At 41.6% G+C, this 14,709-nt stretch overlaps 1 long non-coding RNA gene across 1 annotated transcript; it reads right to left on the bottom strand.

The window, feature by feature from the left end:
• Window positions 1–12,251: 12,251 nt before the first annotated feature.
• LOC130137778 (uncharacterized) lies at window positions 12,252–13,842 on the bottom strand. The gene is made up of 3 exons (XR_008816206.1): window positions 13,742–13,842; window positions 13,129–13,184; window positions 12,252–12,317 (listed from the first exon to the last, which is right to left on the bottom strand). It is a non-coding gene; the product is annotated as an uncharacterized LOC130137778 (long non-coding RNA).
• Between the last annotated feature and the right edge of the window lie 867 nt (window positions 13,843–14,709).

Genomic DNA, 14,709 nt, shown 5'->3' with positions numbered 1-14,709 from the left:
TATATTTTTCTCAAATTTTACATGGTGTCCATATTGACTACATCTTTTGGAACATTATGGATGTCCATGCCGCAATGATTAGTTCATCTAATCTTCTTTTAGCAGACACTTATTTACAAGGTTAGGTCCGCAGCTCTTGACAATTCGAAGTGCTATCATCACGTGGATTGACAAGTAATATCCTTCTCAAATTATCATTACTTAAGTTATTTAAGTTGTCTATTATTTAACTTGAGTTCACAACATATAGATATACATAGATATTACTTTACTGCCTTTATGACTTGATAATGAATATTTTTTATTAACTCAATATGACATGCAGTAGTCATTGTATTCTTGTAGAAAATTTCTACACTATATATACAGTGTTATCTAGTCATAGATTTTGTTCTATTCTCAGAGTTTGACTATCTTGGACAAGAAGAGTAAGACTCATTGAAAAATGAATTCATCTAATCTGGTACTTTTTGAATTTCATTTCTAGCCGATTTACTTTGGTGGAAACTAAGAAAAACATTTACAAATTTTATCCATTCTATAACCTGTATATTTTTACCTTAACAGTAGTATTGATCATGCTGATGTAAAAGTCTCTCAATTGCAATGAGTTCCAGTTAGAATATCATCGAGCTGTCAAAGAGAGAGAAAAAGGCCTTAGATCTAGTTTTCTGTAATCTGGCTCTTCAATTGCTTCAAATGATTTGATAAATTTTGTCAAATAGCTCACAAAGTTAAAGTACCATTTTCATTTCCAAGACATGTTGTGACAATACTCAAATTTTGGCTCATAGATTAGTCATCATCTCCTAAGAAAATTAGAGATTGAATATCGTTGATAACGATATAATTTGATCTTGAAATAAAAATATCAACATTGAATGATCATAAATTTTATATTTTTTGTTGCATTTAGACATTTTAAACATTTAGGTTTAGACATAATGCATTTGCATAAGCACGAGTCCGATTATGAACTCCTTTCCAAATCGACCCGATAGATGGACCTACATTAACGCGAAGTCTAGGCCGATTCTGTCATTTAAAGTCAAGCCCACAAGCTGGGTCCCCTTCTCTCTCTCTCTCCAAATTCAAGCACTTTCTGTTCCCTCTATTTCTTTGACCGAAATGTCATTCAATCATGCCAAATATGACTCCATTTCTTGCCACCTCGGACCATTTCAAGCAAAGCAGGTATCAAGGCATATGAGATAATGGGGATGCTGAAATTGACAAAGGAAAGGATTAAACTTCGTGTAGGGGAAAATTTGAATAAGGTTTTGACTGAAATTAGGAGGAGGGAGCTGGAGATCTCGGGCAGAAAGCAAAAGGAACAAGGCCCTCACGTTTTCTTAAAATACCTGGAGCATCGCCAGACAAATGAGGATCTCCTCACCTAGTTTTACACCAAAATTCCTCGTCTGCAGATCTCCCTCCACCCATTCATTCTTCACGGGAACTCAAATGGTGCCGTGACACAAGCAACACTTTTGTCGGTTTTGTATAAGGAGAATGCCAATCAGCATCGTAAAGAAGGACCGAAAGAGGAAATGGTAAACGATAGGAAAGAAAATAGATTTGGCTCAGCAGAGTGTGGAAAAGGACAAGTAGGATGTGGGAAGGTCGCGGGATGAGGAAAATAAGAAGAAAGACGGAAGGGAGTGGGACAATCGGTGGAGGTGCACAATCACTCACATTCACGCTTTCGTATCCATTCACTCAATCTTGCACATCAGAAGTGGAGGAGACTCAGGCCAGAACAAGCAGCGCTTCCGTCGTCCACCGTTATCCCTAGAGTCTTCTAAATTCGTCAGTTTACTCTTATCGTGTTTAACTCAGTTGTAGCCCAAAGGTATCTTTTCTAATCACGAAACTGATTGGTAGAGTATGTACGCATGTCTGAACCCCTGTTTGTCGATCCTAATTAGTTGTTCACTGCTGTTTCTTCGTTGGGTTTGGTTGTCAAACCGTGGACATTGCGTTTGCAATAATCATGGATTTCTCTACATTTACAACTAGACGATTATAATACGTGCAATTGGAACACCTCAAGCTCAAAAATAAATCATGAGGCTCTCAGTTTAGAGGACAATTCAGCCACGCTCCCAAAGCAGTATTCAATTCACTGAGAACAAAGTAAACGGAAGCACCAGAGGAAAGAGAACTCTAGGCCATCAAAGGATGAAGCATCAATTCGCAACATATGATCAGTAGTGGCCTCAAACTACGGGCACATCTCCGGCGAGGGGAATGAATCCGGCGAAAATTTCAACCGTGGCCGACTCGGAGAAACATTAATATGCCACAAAAATCACAAAGAAACGTAGAGCAGTGAGCGAATAATCATTTTAGAACAAATCAAGCATGAACTGTGATTCAAACAGACGTTTTCATTCATGGATTGATTCAACACTCATTCACGCATTTCATCAAACAGCTAGCATGCAGCTTAAGAAGTACATTCCAACATGAGATTCAATGCGATTCTCGACTCAATTGTGATGCATAAAGACCTGAATCAACATATTTCACATCAACTCCATCTCAGTTCATCGAAACTCACTCAAAATTTTCACAATCGAATTCGGTGTTCTAAGCCTCCAACATCTCATTCAAGCATTTTAGCGAACAGTTGACGTACGATTAAAAACATGAATTCTAGACTCGGTTTCAGTGCAATTCTCGACTCAACGTTGATACATCACACTCCAAATCGTCATTATATTCTACGGCTCAGATTTAATATCACAGGATTTGTCCACAATCTCATCAATTCATTCCAATACTCTCAAACTCAATGAACGGCTAAAAAAACAGGACAGAACAAAAGCATATTTTAGGAGCTCGCCTGGAAAGAAACGGAGATTCAATCGGCGACGGCAAGGGACGTCCGGCTATGATTCCTCTTTCTCAGTGGATGAACTGCAAGAGAATTTCCTGTTATTCCCCCACCACGTTGGTTATCCTCCGATCCTGTCCTCTAACAAACTCCAGCTCAGCCCCTTCTACTGCAACATCCCCTGAACTTGCTTCCATCACCTCACCGTATCTCTCTCGCGCTTCGCTCCACCCGGTCACTCTGCTCACAAACGTGAGCTTATGCTTGAAGAAGAAGAAGAAGAACAGAAGTGAGGCTGGGCCACGTCAGTGTAATGGGCCGTGAAGGAAAAGAAAAAGAAATGGGCTGGAAAATGAATATATCAGGTGGGCCAAGTAAAAGAATGTGGGTGGCTTGCGAGATGAACCGCCCCAAAAAAAAAGGCCGAACTGAACCGGGCCGAGTTGTGCGAAAGGGCCAGGTTGAACCGGCCTTTTCTTATTTGAGTCGATCCCTTCCCCTTTTTTTTTTTTTGGTTTATGCTTATTTTTGTAATTTTTGCGATATATATTTTTGTAATAAATTTTTTTTGTTATTTATGGTACTAGCGGTTACATTATCTCTAAACTTTACACACAAGTTTTACGAAAAGATTTTTCTAGAGGATTTGTAATACACCAGGGTGTAGTGCTTGAGTTTTTCTACTATGATTGTGAGTGGTCAGAGACTTTCCAATTTAGGAATTAGAAGTCATTAATTCAAATCCCACTAAGCACATACAAACTGCTCTGAGTTAAAGCCATCTGCATAGGCGAAATGCCTTAACTTGATAAGTCCGTGACACTTGCGGGGTGTTCATAAACCTCTAAGTAGCCGTTGGGTCTGCACGTCTGTATTCCCTGAATTATCAATAAAAAAATGATCAATCAGGACTTTCAAATCATCTATCGCAAAAATAATAATAAAAAATTACCAACACATCCCAAAAAATTAAATCACTAATTAAAATTGTCAAGCATGAATAAAAAAATCTTCAATTATGAATGATTTCAAGCTAATAATAGAGGTAAAATGTAAACCTCACGGTCCTACCTATTGCTTAGCTCCTCCCTCTCCACAGTTAGTCAATCTGACCTTTGACCTTTACCCAAGCTTTTTCTTAGAGATTTCCACAAAAATTTCAAACATGGCACAACTTTAATAAATTTCTCAATTAATTCATCATCTTCGAAACATACTACTCAATATTTCACGAAAGTTGCTGGTAAAGCAGATAATTACGTGGCTCTTAAAGAGTAGCATTCTGTAAAAATAAATTGCCACTACGAATACCTTGACTCCGACATAAGTATCACAATTCAATTCCTTTTTGTCCGAAGACCCAAGGGTTGATCAAAAGGTCTTTTAGCAAAAGACCAATTATTTGAGAAGGTCTATAGGCAAAAAACCAATTCGCGACCATATAAGTCTTTGAATGAAACTTCATGATTCCAAGTTGTGATGTGTCGATAAAGTTGTGATTTTTTGTCGCCTTGTTTCGTTTGTCTTTGTACGATACGCAATTATTCATCTATGCAAGCCTCGGACAAAACAGCAGTCATGAATTCTGCCCTCATCATGGACACAAAATATCTTCACTTTGATTGGCATGGCCACGGGATCCAATTAACATCCTTAACGCCTACAAGGTGGTGGATTGTTGTACAATCTCATGTTAATGAGCACAGGGTAGTACTATGTGATGGTAATTTTCCAACGAGCTAGTAATTTTTTTAAGGAGTGCTACTAATTTGGTATTGATAGAAATTTTTTAAGAAGATCGAGTAGCAAACAGCCAGGAGACCATCGAGCAGCTAGCCTTAAAAGCATTTGCCTATAGTCATGGCCGTCATACTTTACTCGCAGAATTCAACACACGCAGAATTCAACACTTTCTAGTCTAAACTCAGTTCACTATGGACGGGATCATTCCAGCTGACGAATTGTGTGACCTGCACAAGGCCGTCATGCTCATAATAAGAAATTTTTCTTGGAATCTCCTTCATGAATGGATAATTAGATAAACTATAATTAGACAACAAGCGGCCGCCAATTATCAACTCCACAAAGCACATGTGCAACACATTCATAGTGAAAAAAGGAAAAAAAGAAAAGAAAAGAAAAATACACTCAAGAAGATCAAGAGGCAAGAACATCAAATATTAATCCGATCGGTTCTGTTGATACCGGGAAGTATCGGGTAATCAAAACAAAAAACCAAAACAAACGAGGAGTAACGAGGGATTAAAAGGACTGTCGCAACAAAAGGTAAATACATAATAATATAGAAGTGAACTACTGATGGATAGTCAGATTAGGTCTTTCTTCAAGTTTTGGATGATGGTGGATTATCACATCTCTTGACATACAGTAGAGAGTAGATCAAAATGTGAATCCTCCCTCTCAAATAGCAAAGACCCCAATTCTGCGTACATGAATGCTAAGCACACCACAAAATAAGGACACGGCTTGCTGCACACCCGATAACACCATTGAACTAGAAGAACCCTAGTGCAGGTTGCCGGTTATTCAAGGACGTTGACGTGTACTCTTGTCAAAATCGTGTCAATTCTTACCGGACGATATCTATGGATGTTAAAGATACGGTGCTTTACCCATTTGTGACACAATCACACAAGTATATAGAGAGACACGAGTGCAGTGGACAACCAAAAATAAAATGAAAACTATCGATGCCTGCACAAAATATAAATTTACGGCATTTTTCTATGTTTGATGATTGATATGCTGGCAACTATTCATTTTAATCTTCAATCGATAACTTTCTAAATTTGCATAACCATTCTCCTCAGACTATTCTCCTTTTTTTAGAGTAAACTTTCAGCAACTTATATTAAAATTTGATTTTCTGTCTTCTCATGCATATGAAATTTAAGACATGTGTTGACACCTAAATTTTGATTAACCATTTAGTGATTAATTGCATAGAAAATTAGGGATTAAATTTTAACCCCTAAACAAAAATATTAAAATTGTATAGCATATAGTTTAGGTTCATATAGGTTAATTGCATTCCACATCGAACCAGCGGTGGCAAGGAAGCTGAAAATTCATCATGTAAACCAAGCTCGGGCGCCGAACGAAATTCCGCTCATTCAGAGGATGGGGCAATGGGTCTTGGTTGTCTTATTTTGAGCTTAAATTAGTCTATTGAGCTTAATTAAAGAAAAGCTCAAATTAATTAAACCCATTCAAAATTAAAATAAAATTAGATGATAAAGCCTAAGCTGAAGCCTATTAGGATTAGAAAGCGCAGTCAATTAATCTAGATATGCGATATAAATATGTCGTTATGCGTCATAATCAAGGGAGACTCATAATTTTTGGAGAACACAATTTCGAAGAGTAGGAGAGACACACGTAGACGAGAGAGAAGACAAAAAAAGAGAGAGACTCGGCTGGATCTCTCATCCCTAAGCTCCCTCTCGGCCGTGCTTTCCACGTTGCACCGCCGTTGCTCGTCACTTGCTTCTGACAACGTTCACTGCTGTCGCTATCTGGAAGCTCCTGTCCGTGAAGTTACAAGAATACAGAGAGAGAACGACGTCCATCGAGGAGGGTGTTAAGAAGGGGCAGCCACAATTCAAAGTGGGCGTCGTCTGTAGAAGATACAAGCGAGAGATTGAGGAACGTGTGCAGTGAAGGGGGCCCACTCTCCATCAATTCTCATCTTCATGCCTCTGTGTGATTCACGTAGAAGACCATCTCAAGCATTGACTTCACACACGGACGCACGTTCAACACATTGGAGTAGACTTGTGACGTCCGTTCCAGCAAACCGTGAGCCCAACCGTGATGAAGTTGCAGCCCCGGTTCACACCCTCACCGTCCACGACAACTCCAGCGGTTACGCCCCCAGTCAACCATCAATCGTCGGTATCACCACTCGCGATCCATCGTGAGCCATCATCCGCCGTCCCCAATTAATCCCGGTGTTCCTTGTTGCTCGTGTGGTCGCGACGTCCCTACACCAGCGTGGCTCGTGTCTTTGTTTTGCAGATTGACCGGAGTGCCACCACGTTGTTGCTGCCGCGCCCGCCGTCGGTCATCATCCCGATCCGCAAGCCTGAGTCCGATCCAAGTTTGAATCGGAAATATTCGTCAAATTAGGTATGATCGATATCCAATATTTTTTCAGAATATTTTAAATTCCTAGTTTAGGTTTTTTAAATATTATGTGAATATTTGGTGGATTGCTAAATGTTAGGGATATTGTTTGCTCTATCCACAATATTCTAAAACACTCACAATTAGGAATTATTCCTAATTTGGCAACGTATCTGGACGACTATCCGACCTTATCCATAAGGTACGATACGCGGCCATACGGAAAATCGTTATCTTATCCATAATCACTTGGATACGATAATAGATTTTATTCGCTTTTCAAATTCAAATAATCAGTTTTCCGTCGAAATCTATAACCCTATAGATATTACTGTTAATTTGATTTCTTTTCCTAATTCAAATTTGATAAGAAGAATCTTGCGGATTGCGTGGATTGTTTGACTGCGGTTGCTATCTTTGTTTGATTGTTTTTTTTTTAAATAAAGAAAATCCAAAAATATGTTAGTTAGGATTTAAATTAGAAGTTTTGCATGTTTAGGGAACCCTAAATGTATCTAGAAGATAGGATAATTATTTAATTTAAATTAGGACTTGAGATAATTTATTTCCTAGTTTAAATTAGGTGTTATTCTAATCCTAATAGATTATTTAGGTTATTTTAAGATTCCGAATTTCCATGAAAATCCCAAAAGAATGAGTTACTTTAGGATAGATTGGGATAGATTGCATTCTTAATTTGAGTAACTTTTAATTTCGAATTTTAATAAAAAGAATAAAAAAAAGAAGTTGTTAAATTGCATGTTATTTTAGGCATTTTTTTTATTCCGAATTTCATTGGAAAAATACCAAAAATAAATCATTTATCCGTCACTAGAATTAGATCACGTCGACGCATGAAATATAGTTTGCATGCTAGGTTGCATTAATCGCATGTCATTTTTGCACGTCATTGCATATAGGTTAGTTTGCATTTTAATAAAGCGCAAACCCTAAAGAACACCTTGAGTGCCTTGCTTTGTTAATTAGAAATCATATTAGGATTGTCTGTATGATTTTCTACTAACAATGCAGATGCTTGCGTTGCATTAAGGTACGTCATTCTCCTAATCTTGCAATTTATTTATTACTTTCTTGGGTGTTAAATTGGTGGTTTGTGCACCCGCATGAACATCTCACATGTTAATAATTAGGTAATAAAATGGATCCAGACTGCCTGCATAAACATTTTTGAAAAGAAAAGGTACTGAAAGGGCATTAGACTAGATCTAGCGTAACCAAGTTTCCGAGCTTAGAATCTCTAGTTCGTAGGAATAAAACATATCTCCCTATGTTTTATTTAGGTTTCTAATCGACCTACCACAAATAGATTAGTGGCGACTCCAAACATGAAAACTTTTATATGCAAAAAACTTAAATCTTAAGTTGCGAATTGGTAGGGCTTGGGAGAGCCCGAGTTAGGCTTAAGCTCCGTTCGTTTGGCGGAAAATATTCTCCCGGAAAATATTTTCCGGGTTTTGCGGTGTTCGGGGGGCGGAAAACGTTTTCCGTGGGAAAATATTTTCCTTCCCCCCTTAGAAAATAGCCTAAGTCTACGGAAAATGACTTCCGCTTCTTCAAAAGCGGAAATCATTTTTCGGAGCTTCTTCTTCTTCTCCTTCAGGGTCGCCGGTCGCCGCGTGCCCGCCGCCCGTCGCCGCGGCCGCCGCCGGTCGCCGCGGCCGCCGCGGTCGGTCGCCGGCCGTGGCCGCCCGGTCGCCAGCGGCCGCCGGCCGTGGCCGCCCGGACGGCGGGGCCGTCGCGGCCGCCGGACGCCGGGGCCGCCGTCGGCCGCCGGACCAGCCGGGCCGCCGCCGGCCGCCGGACGCCGGGGCGCCGCCCGGGGCCGCCGCAGGTGCCGGACGCCGGGGTTGCCGCCGTGCGCGAGCTGCGGCCGCCGGTCGCCGCGGCGCGGCCATGACCTGTCCACGCCGCCATCCGTCGGCCGCCGGACGCCGGACGCCGGACGTTAGCCGTCGGTCGTTAGCCGCCGCCGCGCCCGACATTGCCGGCCGCCGGGCGTTAGCCGTGTCGGTCGCCGGCGGCCCGCCGCCGGATACCGCCGCCGGTAGCCGGACGCCATCGCCGGCCACGGGCCGCCCGCCGCCCGACGCCGGCCGCCGCCGCCGGCCGCCGATCACCGGCGAAAAATATTTGCTGAAACTTTTTCATATTGGTCGCCGAACACCGGAAAATTATGTTCCGGGAAAACATTTTCCAGGAAAATGACTTCCGGGAAAATATTTTCCAAAAGGAAAATATTTTCCGCCAAACGAACGGAGCCTTAGTCTTAATAATTTATTAGCCTGAGAAATTTAGGTAGCGACAACATGACGGCATATGGCGTATGCATTAATGGTTGTTCTCTGTTATTTGTGTCTTCAATGCCGGAGTATTGCTGAATTACCTTATGACGGGAAGATTCATTTGTACTGCAGAAAACACTTCTAGGAGAGTCCTTGCATGCGCATGTTAATGCTATTTTCTTTTTGACTCATGTGCTTCACATGCGGCAATCTCATTTGCCAAAAATTTTGCAATAACACTTCAGCTCATGCCAAAACTAACATATATACTCCTAATCAAGTTTCAGGCGATGTGAGAAACCTGAACTAAGGGATAAATACAGCGCAAGTGCCATAACTTTTGTACGGAGGACACTTAAGTGCCATAACTTTTTTTTGGCTCACTTGAGTGCCATAACTTTCAAAAAAATGATCACTTAAGTGCCACTTACGAGCTGATCGTGAGGGCCCGAAACCGCGGCTTTTCCGGTCGAACAATGACCTTCCTGGTGAGGCGACCACCACCAGCTTGAAGAGGGGGTGTCAGTGAATCATTTTATGGCCTCCGTTCGTCTCGAAATTTCCGTTTTAGCCTCCGTTGACGAAGGTAAAAATGCTTCGTAGTCACACAATTTATCGAGCCGATTTGTGTGACTATGAAGCATTTTTACCTTCGTCAACGGAGGCTAAAACAAAAATTTCGAGACGAACGGAGACCATAGAATGATTCACCGACACCCCTTCTTCAAGCTAGTGGTGCTCGCTTCGCCGGGAAGGTCATCGTTTGGCTGGGAAAGCCGCAGTTTCGGGCCCTCACGACCAACCCTTCTGACAAGCTGGTCGTGAGGGCCCGAAACCGTGGCTTTTCCGATCGAACGGTGACCTTCTTGATGAGGCAAGCACCACCAGCTTGAAGAGGGGGTGTCGGTGAATCATTCCATGGCCTCCGTTCGTCTCGAAATTTTCGTTTTAGCCTCCGTTGACGAAGGTAAAAATGCTTCATAGTCACACAAATCGGCTTGATAAATTGTGTGACTACGAAGCATTTTTATCTTCGTCAACGGAGGCTAAATCGGAAATTTCGAGACGAACGGAGGCCATGGAATGATTTACCGACACCCCCTCTTCAAGCTTGTGGTGCTTGCCTCATCGAGAAGGTCACCGTTCGACCGGAAAAGCCACGGTTTCGGGCCCTCACGACCAGCTCGTAAGTAGCACTTAAGTTATCAGTTTTTTGAAAGTTATGACACTCAAGTGAGCCAAAAGAAAGTTATGGCACTTAAGTGTCCTCCGTACAAAAGTTATGGCACTTGCGCTGTACTTATCCCCCTGAACTAATATAGTTAAGTAGCTATAATTACGATAATTAACTGATTCTAGGAGATTTCTGCTTGTCTGCGTTTCCTTTGACGCACACCACCAACCACCCTCAACCCCCCCCCCCCCCCCCCCCCCACCCCCCCAACAATTTCGAGCTTCTTAATGGTTTTTGAACTTTGATCAATGGATTCTTGCACAATGATACAATGGCAGTTGTGTACTTGACGAAAAGAGATGGAATGCTTGAGGAACTTGGGAGGACAGAAGTTATATTAAATAGGTTGGATCCCACATGAATTGAAAAGATTTCTTTAGCTTATCACTTTGACTGTTCAGCATTTGGTTATGGATGCAAAAGAACTTATATACTACATACTTTTACTATGTTTATGAATCAACTAATTTTTCGTTTTGTCCTGAAGTTGGGATACATAAAGATAGATGCTCATCTCTTTTCTTACCTTTGATGTTCAAGTGTGATAGGACGACACTTTTCCCGGGGTGGATTGGCTTTAGCTGTCTTGCAGTCTGCATATTGTTATGTCCCTGGAATCGTTGAAAACAAAATGGATGCATTGAACTATCTCATGTATGCGTAAGAGTCCGAACGTGAAATGGCAATTAAGTAATCATGACCTGCAATTACCCTTGCAATCATATGCTTATTTGGGAAATATTTACTAGTCCATTCAGATGACTCGGATTTCTATTTGCTTTATGTCTTGGACCATTTCAAGACATAAAGCAAATATGACTCCATTTCTTGCCACCTCGGACTATTTCAAGCAAGGCAGGAATCGAGGCATTTGAGATGAGGGTGATGCTGAAATTGACAAAGGAAAGGATTAAACTTCGTGCAATTAAATGGGGAAAGAATGAATAAGGTTTTGACTGAAATTAGAAGGAGGGGGAGCTGGAGATGTCGGGCAGAAAGCAAAAGGAACAAGGCCCTCACGTTTTCTTAACATACCTGGAGCATCGCCAGACAAATGAGGATCTCCTCACTTAGTTTTACACCAAAATTCCTCGTCTGCAGATCTCCCTCCACCCTGTTCATTCTTCACGGGAACTCAAGTAGTGCCGTAACACAAGCAACACTTTTGTCGATTTTGTAAGAGGAGAACGCCAATCAGCATCGTAAAGAAGGACCGAAAGAGGAAATGGTAAAAGATAGGAAAGCAAATGGATTTGGTGGCTCAGCAGAGTGTGGAAAAGGACAAGAAGGATGTGGGAAAGTCGTGGGATGAGGGAAATAAGAACAAAGATGGAAGGGATTGGGAGAATCGGCGGAGGTGCGCAATCACTCGCATTCACGCTTTCGTATCCGTTCACTCAATCTTGCGCATCAGAAGCGGAGGAGACTCAGGCAAGAATGAGCGGCGCTTCCGTCGTCCACCATTGTCCCCGGAGTCGTCTAAATTCCTCAGTTTACTCTTATCGTGTCACACCCCAAACTCAACAAGAATTAGGGCATGACACGGCCATCCTTTAACAAAAGGACGCAGCCTAAACATAACCAAAACTCACATGATATCAAAATATATGCAACCACATATATACATGATATAAAGTTTATTTGGTTACAATATCAGAGTTAACTACAATCCACCAAAAAGCTAAGTACATTAAGCTCCACATCCATGTGTAACTCGTACCAAAAAAGTCCCAACTATCAAAATGTTCTCCCCGACACCGGAACTCTCACGCCTACTAGCGTCTCAGTGAAGAACCTGAAAAACAAGTTAGATGAGAGGAATGAGCTACCACGGCTCAGTGAGTAATACATTTCTTCTAAGTAGATCGAGCACCTACTATGCACACAGTTGTAAGACTAAACGAAAACTCAAATAACACAACATATAACCAACTCCAGGTTCAAAATACGTTGTATACTACTTTAAACATCACATTTTCACAATAGGAAAGCTCATTCCAATTAATAATATCAAAGAAGAAACCAATGGTCAAATCCATTGGCCAATCTCGTCGAAAAGCACACGCCAATGGTCCATTCCATTGGCCAATCTCATGCTCAGAAATCTAAGTATGATCACGGATAACGCCCCGTGAAAGGCGACCAAGATTCCCCCCTTGGCAAGGTCTCCACCTACTATAAGCCGGTGGCTCGGCCCACAAGGATATCCTAGACTAGTATGCGCATACCCACAACCCCTCATTTGGGTTCACAGAGACACTGAGCACCAAAATCCACAACAATGTCATCCACCATTCTACAAAACCCATTCCAGAAATCATTTCATAAACCATTTCATAAACCAAAATAAAACCCTTCATAAGCCACATTCAAATGCAAGAACTCCTCATGAGTCTTTCTCAAAAGGTTTCACAAACCTATTTGCATTCAGTAAATTCAAACCGAAATCAAAAGATAATCTTTCATTTTAAATGCACAAGATGGCGGCAAATGCTCGATCCAATTTTATGTAATCAAAATGCCATTTCTTATATGATAACACATCTAATACATATCATTTTCTAAACATGAGTTTACAAATTCAAAGAAGAAATAGTACCACTCACCTTGAAAAGCTGAAAACTAACCTACAGCGGTTTCTCGAGCCGACGCACTCGAATACCTAACAATAAGCCGAAAAACGGCATCAAAACCGAGTAAAATGATACTTCAACTACGATTCGGCTCAACTAAGCTTAGACGCTAATATAACGACTAAAAGACGCCCCCAAATCACTCATCCAAAGCGATTATCCAAATTCGTCCACGATGCGAAATTTGAGCGCGAAACTTAATTGTGCCATAACTTTCTCCACTAAACTCCGTCCTAAGCGAAGTTATAGTCAAGAGAAAGCTTATTCAGAGCACTACAGGAACCCCAACTTGGCAGCCCCAAAATCGAGCCGAAAACCGACGAAAATCGGCCTAAAAACCACTGTTCGCGCACTGTTCACTGCGCGCACTCAACTTCAAAAAGTCATATCCAGCAAACCGTAAGTCCAAATCAGATTCCGTAAAATCCCACGGCTCCGCAACACTATAAACTACCAATTCTATAAAAATACGCAGCTGAACGACTCAAAAATCAGACTTCGCCGCTCGAATTTCCCAAAATTCCGAATTTAAACCCTAAATCGGAAAACTTCTCCGATCAAACGAACGAGGGGCGCGAGTACTTACCGAGCGTTGCGATTCGAAGTCGAATCGGCTAGGCGAGGTCCGCGCGGCGCAAAACCCTCTTCTCTCTTCTCTTTTTCTTCTTCTTCTTCCCTTTCCTCTCCTTTCTCCTCTTTTCCGTTTCTGTTTTTCTCAGCCAAGGAGCTCTCGGCCTCCTTTTTAATTTGGCCGAGAGTCCACTGTAGCTTCTGTTGACTTGTTGACTTGTTGACCTTTTTTTTTTTTTTTTTTTTTTTTTTTTTTTTTTCAGAATCCATATTTTACATATCGTGTTTAACTCGGTTGCAGCCCAAAGTTATCTTCTCCAATCACGAAACTGACTGGTAGAGTATGTGCGCAGGTCTGAACCCCTGTTTGTTCATCCTAATTAGTTGTTCACTGCTGTTTCTTCATTGGGTTTGGTAGTCCAACCGCGGACATTGTGTTTGTAATAATCATGGATTTCTCTACATTTACACCTAGACGATTATGATGTCGTGCACTGGGAACACCCCAAGCTCACAAATAAATCCGGAGGCTCTCAGTTTAGAGGACAATTCAGCCACGCTCCCAAAGCAGTATTTAATTCACTGAGAACAAAGTAAACGGAAGCACTGGTGGAAGGAGAATTCTAGGCCATCAAATTGAACAGTAACACACAAATGACTCCTACGCAATCTCAAATTGATCAATCTAATTCATCATTGTCAATCTGCGAGGCAAAACGTCGAACAGGTGGTGAGCATGAATCCCTATCAATTGGCGGGGACTATAACACGAGAGACCCAGCTAAAAATTGCTAGAGAGGAATCGACAAATCTGGGACCACATAATAGCCAACAATTGAAACAACAATTTGAAGCTCTCGGAAAAAGGCGGCACAGAACAACCGTATGATTGTGTTTGTGTTCTTGCTTCGCTCAGTTCTCCAATGCGCTAGACGAGAGAGAAAGAGAACGAGAGAAATGAGCGTCGATGCTCATAATGATTTG

The sequence above is a fragment of the Syzygium oleosum genome, unplaced genomic scaffold, assembly GCF_021117445.2.
Source record: "Syzygium oleosum isolate NSW1041296 unplaced genomic scaffold, Sole_v2.1 Sole_v2.03, whole genome shotgun sequence".
Classification (NCBI taxonomy): Eukaryota; Viridiplantae; Streptophyta; class Magnoliopsida; order Myrtales; family Myrtaceae; genus Syzygium; species Syzygium oleosum.
Note: the sequence above shows the minus strand (reverse complement) of the source record. Positions and strands in the feature narration are given on the sequence as shown.